Source organism: Oncorhynchus mykiss, chromosome 28 (assembly GCF_013265735.2).
Source record: "Oncorhynchus mykiss isolate Arlee chromosome 28, USDA_OmykA_1.1, whole genome shotgun sequence".
Taxonomy (NCBI): domain Eukaryota; kingdom Metazoa; phylum Chordata; class Actinopteri; order Salmoniformes; family Salmonidae; genus Oncorhynchus; species Oncorhynchus mykiss.
Window position 1 is genome coordinate 9569067 of NC_048592.1, and position 8698 is coordinate 9577764.

An 8698-nucleotide genomic window follows, 5' to 3' on the forward strand; every position below is an offset into this window, starting at 1 on the left:
CTCTTCATTTATATGCATGGTTAGGAGTGATAGTAAAGTACACTAATTACCAAATCTCACTAATTACCAAATCTCACATTAAGATTCACAGAAGTCATGCTTAATTGTATAGAATTGCAGTATATTTTTCTAGCATTTTAGTATGAAAATCCAGACACATTTTTTACTATACCAACACTATTTTAGGGGTCTGTAATAAGGCATTTAAATTGTGTGTTCACCATTTATCAGTCATTACTTTCGCATGAATAAATAATTTACTAATCATTAGTATTGTTGCAGTCACTAATCTAAAGTGAGTGCTATTTACAGTGCCTTCAGAAAGTATTCAGACTCCTTGACTTTCCACATTTTGTTGCGTTAGCCTTAATCTAAAATAGCTTTTTTTTAATTATTTTTTTTAAAGCATCCTCTACACAATACCCCATAATGACAAAGCAAAAACAGGTTTACACATTTTTGCTAATTTATTAAAACTTAAATATTACATTTACATAAATAATCGGACCCTTTACTCAGTACTTTGTTGAAGCACCTTTGGCAGCGATTACAGCCTCAAGTCTTCTTGGGTATGACGCTACAAGTTTGGCACACCTGTATTTGGAGAGTTCTCTCTTCTCTGCAGATCCCCTCAAGCTCTGTCAGGTTGGATGGGGAACGTTGCTGCACAGTTATTTTCAGGTCTCCAGAAATGTTAGATCGGGTTCAAGTCCGGGCTCTGGCTGGGCCATTCAAGGACATTCAGAGACTTGTCCCGAAGCTACTCTTGCGTTGTCTTGGCTGTGTGCTTAGGGTCATTGTCCTGTTGGAAGGTGAACCTTCAACCCAGTCTGAAGACCTGAGTGCTCTGGAGCAGGGTTCATCAAGGATCTCTGTATTTTGCTCAGTTGATCTTTCCCTCGATCCTGACTAGTCTCCCAGTCCCTGCCACTGAAAAACATCCCCACAGCATGATGCTGCCACCACCATGCTTCACCATAGGGATGGTGCCAGGTTTCCTCCAGATCTGACGCTTGACATTCAGGCCAAAGAGTTCAATTTTGGGTTTATAAGACCAGAGAATCTTGTTTCTCATGGTCTGAAAGTCTTTAGGTGCCTTTTGGCAAACTTCAAGTGAGCTGTCATGTGCCTTTGACTGAGGAATGGCTTCCGTGTGGCCACTCTACCATAAAGGCCTAATTGGTTGAGTGCTGCAGAGAAGGTTCTGCCATCTCTACAGAAGAACTCTAGAGCTCTGTCAGTGACCATTGGGTTCTTGGTCACCTCCTTGAACAAGGCCCTTCTCCCCCGATTGCTCAGTTTGGCTGGGTGGCTAGCTCTAGAAAGAGTCTTGGTGGTTCCAAACTATTTCTATTTAAGAATGATGGAGACCATTGTGTTCTTGTGGACCTTCAATGCTGCAGAAATGTTTTGGTACCCTTCCCCAGATCTGTGCCTCGACACAATGCTGTCTCTGCGCTCTATGGACAATTCCTTTCACCTCATGGCTTGGTTTGTGCTCTGGCATGCACTGTCAACTGTGGGACATTATAGACAGGTGTGTGCCTTTCCAAATCATGTCCAATTAATTGAATTTACCACAGCTGGACTCCAATCAAGTTGTAGAAATATTTCAAGAATGATCAATGGAAACAGGATGCCCCTGATGTCTCATAGCAAAGGGCCTAAATACTTATTTACATAAAACATACCTTATTTTTAATAAATGTGTAGAAATGTCTAAAAAACTGTTTTTGCTTTGTCCTTATGGGGTATTGTGTGTAGATTTGAGGATATATTTTTTAATAAAGATGTAATGTAACCAAATGTGGAAAAAATCAAGAGGTCTGAATACTTTCCAAAGGCACTGTATATTTATAAATGTCTGAGGGACCAGTGTAATTTCCCACAATCAGATGGGCATGCCATTGGTATACAATCCTGTAGTACCCGGCTATAAGAATAAGCACTCAACACAGGATGATTATTTAAATATATATTTACACATGTATAAATAGCTAGTTTCCTAACATTTACAAATATGGGAGTAATAATTAATTATTGGTGAGCATACAGTTTGTAAATGCCTTATAAATGGTTTATCATGGACCCTTAAAATAAAGTGTTACTAAAATCCTTTATGCAAACTACCATAAAAACATAAAATACAAATTTGTTTATATTATCAAGAGGAAATGACCTAACAGGAAATTGTGGCCCTGAGCAGCAGGTGTGTTGATGGCACCTCATTAAAAGGTTCTCTGGTTGTTTGTCAAAGGAGGTGAAAGTTGGAAAACAACTATTAAGGCTCTCCATCAAATATTTAGCTAGTGACAGTAAATGAGGCCTTGGATTTGGAGATCAAATGTAAGGTCTGGCCACAGCTTCTGCAACGACTGCTTGCATCAGCACTGGAGAAGCTCAGCCTCCCTGGAGTTTCTTTGAAAAGGAGTCTTGTTTTGTAAATGCAACAGCCCTAAGAAGCTTTACCAACAACATGACAAAGTTTGAGGACACAGGGTTATAAAGATTTAAAAGAAGAGAGCTATCCTGATTGCCTGTTGTAAAGGTAAAAAGTCCAGTTGTCCGATGGTAAAAGGTGAAAGCTGAGCCAGTTGAAGAGGAGATATCAGCTTCCTCTATCATGACTTATTAAGTGTGAGGATAGAGCTGAGGCCTATCATCATTGAGGTTAGAGCCAGACTGGCCCTCTATCAAGTAACATCATCCTCAAGATGTTTGGTTGAGCATAAAACGTAATGTTATTTTATGTACAGTACCAATCAAAAGTTTGGCACACCTACTACTCATTCAGTGTTTTTTCTTTACTTGTACTGTTTTATACATTGTAGAATAATAGTGAAGACATCACAACTATGAAATAACACATAGAATCATGTAGTAACCAACAAAAGGTTAAACAAATGAAAATATTGTATATTTGATATTCTTCAAAGTAGCCACCCATTGCCTTGACAGCTTTGCACTCTTGGCATTCTCTCAACCAGCTTCACCTGGAATGTTTTTCCAACAGTCTTGAAGGAGTTCCCACATATGCTGAGCACTTGCTGGCTGCTTTTCCTTCACTCTGCGGTCCAACTCATCCCAAACCATCTCAATTGGGTTGAGGTCGGGTGACTGTGGAGGCCAGGTCATCTGATGGAGCACTCCATCTCCTTCTTGGTCAAATAGCCCTTACACAGCCTGGAGGTGTGTTGGGTCATTGTTCTGTTGAAAAACAAATGATAGTCCCACTAAGTGCAAACCAGATGGGATGGCATATCACTGCTGAATGCTGTGGTAGCTATGCTGATTAAGTGTGCCTTGAATTCTAAATAAGTCACAGTGTCACCAGCAAAAAGCACCCCCACACCACCTCCTCCATGCTTCACGGTGGGAACCACACAAGCGGACATCATCCGTTCAACTACTCTGCGTCTCACAAAGACACAGCGATTGGAACCAAAAATCTTTAAAAAATTCTCATCACATCAAAGGACAGATATCCACTGTTATAATGTCCATTGCTCATGTTTCTAGGACCAAGCAAGTCTCTTCTGCTTATTGGTGTCCTTTAGTAGTGGTTTGCAGCAATTAGACCATGAAGTTCGGATTCACGCAGTCTCCTCTGAACAGTTGATGTTGAGATGTCTGTTACTTGAACTCTGTGAAGTATTTATTTGGGCTGCAATCTGAGGTGCAGTTAACTCTAATGAACTTATCCTCTGCAGCAGAGGTAACGCTGGGTCTTCCTTTCCTGTGGTGGTCCTCATGAGAGCCAGTTTCATCATAGCGCTTGATGGTTTTTGTGACTTTCAAAGGTCTTGAAATTTTCCGGATTGACCGACCTTCATGTCTTAAAGTAATGATGGTCTGTCGTTTCTCTTTGTTTATTTGACCTGTTCTTGCGATAATATGGACTTGGTCTTTTACCAAATAGGTCTATCTTCTGTACACCACCCATACCTTGTCACAACACAACTGATTGGCTCAAACGCATTAAGAAGGAAAGAAATTACACAAATTTAAGGTCGTTTGTTAATTGAAATCCATTCCAGGTGACTAGCTCATGAAGCTGGTAGAGAGAATGCCAACAGTGTGCAAAGCTGTCATCAAGGCCAAGGGTGGCTACTTTGAAGAATATCAAATATATTTTTATTTGTTTAACACTTTTTTGGTTACTAAATGAGTCCATATGATTTTTCATAGTTTTGATGTCTTCACTAATGTGTAGAAAATAGTAAAAATAAAGAAAAATCCTTGAATGAGTAGGTGTGTCCAAACTTTTGACTGGTACTATATATCCTCTGGGTTTTTTTTCCTCACAAACATCAGATGTTATTTGTGGATATTTACTCTTAATTCCGCCGAAGTAGGATATGTCTCCTCTTCTTACCTTGTTCTCTATGTTTAGCATTTTACTGGTCCTGTGCATGACCTCTTTTCTCTTCAAGTCTGATTAACAAGGGGCAGAAGTTGGCCTATAAAGATCCGTAAGTGTTCCAACTCCCCTGTTATTACCAAAACCTCAACCAGCCCAATACAGCAAGTTATGAAGATGCAACTTGCACAGGTCCAGACTACTGAGAAGCTCAGTCGCCAAAGGTCAACTGTATCCAGACACTAAACCAGATATAAGACACATCCAGTCAGAAATGTGTGCTCAGTGTGGGAGAAGCTTTGGAAGCACAAGTGAGCTTAAGGCTCACATACGCACCCATGAACGCAATACGCCTCATTGTACCACATGTGGGAGGAGCTATGCTAATAAGGATGACCTTGTGCTTCATATGCGACCTACTGGTTAGAAGCTGTTTCCTTGCTTACAGTGTCAGGCTTCACAAGGAAAAGTGCCTTGTTGTATCATGGTCGAAGCCACACAGGTGAGAAGCCGTATCACTGCACTTTATGTGGAAAGAGCTTCACCAAGAGAGTGGCTTGAAAAAACCAGGAGCGAGCCCACAGTGGATGCAAACCTCATCAGTGCCTAAATTGTAACCCATCTGAAGGAGCACACATTTCTTCACACTAGAGAAAGTCTGTATTCCTGCATTCTGTGTGACACAACATTCAACAGAAAGTCCAGCCTTGAGTATCATATGTGCAAACATGCTGGACAAAGACCCTTCCACTGTTAAAAATGTGTCAAGGACTTCCCAAGAAAACATGAGCTTGTTACACATCAGATGACACACTTTGAAGACCGACCGTTTCAGTGCTCGGACTGTGAGAAAGCGTTCCGCCTTCTCATCTCACACCGGAGAGAAGCTATGTGAGAAGATGTTCAGCTCTCTCAATTGTCTGAAAAACCACCAGTGTGAGAAGACATTTAGCTGCTCTGGTGATACACCTCCATAGCCACACCAAGGAGAAACCATACAGGTGTTCCATATTTTACTTTTATTTAACTAGGCAATTCAGTTAAGAACAAATTCTTATTTTCAATGACAGCCTAGGAACAGCCTTGTTCAGGGGCAGAATGACAGATTTTTACCTTGTCAGCTCGGGGCTTTGATCTTGCAACCTTTCGGATACTAGTCCAACGCTCTAACCTGCCGCCCCATATGTGAGAAGAGTTTCCGATGCTCGACCACTCTGAAAGGCCATCGGGAAACTCACTCGGAGGACAGGCCCTTTTGTTGTCTGCAGTATGGAAAGACCTTCAAAAATGGCTTGACGGCCTCAAATGGCACGAGAAAAGTCATGCCAACCAGAGACTTTGCAGCTGTGATTACCATGGGATCGGTTTTAATACTCACAGTACTCTGACATCACATCAGATCGTTCACTCCACAGAGGAACCGTTTCACTGTGGTGAGTGTGGCATGACCTTCACTAGAAAATACACTTTCAAGAAACACCAAGACTTCCACTCCGGTTCCAAAGAGTACAAAATGCCCATACTGCGGGGAAACCCTTAGCTCACCAACAACCTCAAACTCCATGTCCGGAATCACCAAAGTGAAAGAAGGCTGTAAGATTGCACTGTGAGAAGAGTTTCAGTTCAGTAGCGTACCTGAAGAAGAACCAATAGCTCCACAGTGGGGAGAAGCCCTACCACTGCTCAATGTGGAGAGTCCTAACTAGCCACCAGCTGGGCCACACTGGAGAGAGGGAACACCTCTGTGACCATTGTGGGAAGACCTTCACCCAGCTGATACACCTCAGAAGACATGAGAAGATCCAGTCTGGGGCGAGGCCACGCCAGTGTGATCTGGAAAAGGTTTGGTCAAGAGGGATCAGCTGAAGAGTCGTCTGCAAACTCATGTCGATAAGGCATGAAGGAAAGGAGGGTTTGTTTGTCACTTGAGATTGATTTTGTTTCACTCAGTGTTTCCCTAAAATAGGCAATTGATTTGACTTACTGCACGTTTGATTAGATAGTACCATCTATGGAAGCACCTCTTTGAAGGAGCTATTTCATTGCAAAGAAATATTGCATGATTCATGTGACTGCATTATACTTGCATCAAAGCTGCACGAAAAGGATGTCATGCTTATTCAAAATTATTTTTGTTAAGAATAAATAAATGTTTTGGTTAATCAATTGAATTTCCTCCACCATTGTCATTCTAATGATGTTCCACTATGTGCTTGGTCATAATGGTATTGAAACTAGAACTGGGAGCACTTACCTGATTGTTTTATGAAGGTCTGGTAAAAAGGGCCTCTTCTTTCCGGCTCAGCATTTGAAGAATAAAACAATGACCACACAATGCTCTATACTCTCCCCTAGATGGCAGTGTGATAGCAAATAATCAGATCATGCATTGACGTCACCATTAATCAGCTCATAAAGCACATATCTGTATGGATAATACTGTGTACATCATGTAATTGTGAGTTAATTTTCAGTCTAATATTGGGCTTGCAGGCTGATGGCATTGGCGGTAAAATAAATGATATGTTATTGATTTTAAACTCAAGGCTTTGTTCTCTATGATGGAGGTCCTGGTCTAGGGTCAATCAATGAAACGTAATGTTGACCTGGTTACATAAATACGTCCAGTTTAGTTAATTCTCTTCATATTGCGTACAATGTTTTTTCTCCAACAATAGGCCAATGTCCAACCATTCAAATCAGTACTAATGTCGTAAACCCATTCTGAATTCTCTAGCCAAAAAGAGCTTAAGAACCACGTGGCCTTCCTCTTTCCTCTTGACCTGCTATTAATCAACATTAGGGGGATTTAGTGACCATTTAGTGGGAGTTCAGACGATACTGAGGTTGATTTGCCACTTTTGCTCCCACAATGCAATCACTTAGCCTGATGAGCTGTTTCTACTCTGTGGGGCACGATTCTTATGCAACAAAATCTGCATGAATAAGAATAACCCGTTTCAGCCACAGTGCACTGTATTTATCCTCAGAAGCTCTAGGTTGTTTATTAGTGTGTATTCCTAATCAGCTCTATATGCACTGATGAGAGACGGCAGAACACTGACCTTTGGGGTACAATGAGGCAGTGCCCCACGCATTTAAAATCACATCCATTCCCCTGGGATTCTGTGTTGCATCACTCAATGCTACTCAATGTCTTAGTTACTTGAGTACATGGCAGCTATTAGTTGCGCAGTACAGCTGCCTTCATCTTTACTCCATCCCCCCCTCGTGCCAAATTACCTCTTCCATAACATACCAACACACAAGCACGCATAGCGTGTGTAGAAGTACTCCAATTTACTAAAAAAGTTGTTTACTTGTCAAGTTAAGATTAGTCAGAATGAAAATTCTCTGGCATAGATAGTACTACACCTCTCTCTCCCCATCCCTCCTGCTCATTTGCCCAGTCTGTTTCATTCTATGCCCGGAGAATTAGTCAGCAGAGGAGGGAGAGAAGGTATCTGGCATCAGTCACGATTTGAGACATGATTCTGAAGCCTGATCAGTCTCATTTTCTATTCGCTTCACCCCTGTAGTCCAAAATTGTAGTTTATCATTGTGCCGTGTGTGTTCGGTGTGACAGTGAATCCACAGGTAATTTTAAGTTGGTGTGATTTTGATATGTTAATGTATATGTGGTGTTTCTCAAGTGTATATTTCTGAATGTGTTCAGGGGTGTGTGCTCTGTCAGTGTTTGAGAGAGATGTGTGTATTTAAAAAGCTCTCATTAGTCCTAGGCTGAATATGTGCTTATCCTTTTCCCGCCTACTTTTTACTTTACCACAGACTGCACCTCACTGCTAGCTATTTCTGTCTTCTTGAAGGAAAACAAACAACCTACCCCAGAAGATGCTAAAACAAATAAAAAGACAGATGCCATAGGACTCTGGGACTCCTTGTCTCCTTGACAACAGTCTCCAAGCAACTGTCACTCCTCCATTCCCCCTACCCCCTTTCTTCCCACTCAAGAGTTCACCTGGATCTACTCCAGCTTGCATCCATGAACAACAGTAGCTAATTGAAATACTCCAGCTAGCATCCATGAACATCAGTAACTAACTGAAATACTCCAGCTAGCATCCATGAACATCAGTAGCTAACTGAAATACTCCAGCTAGCATCCATGAGCATCAGTAGCTAACTGAAATACTCCAGCTAGCATCCATGAACATCAGTAGCTAACTGAAATACTCCAGCTAGCATCCATGAACATCAGTAGCTAACTGAAATACTCCAGCTAGCATCCATGAACATCAGTAGCTAACTGAAATAATCCAGCTAGCATCCATGAACATCAGTAGCTAACTGAAATACTCCGGCTAGCATCCATGAACA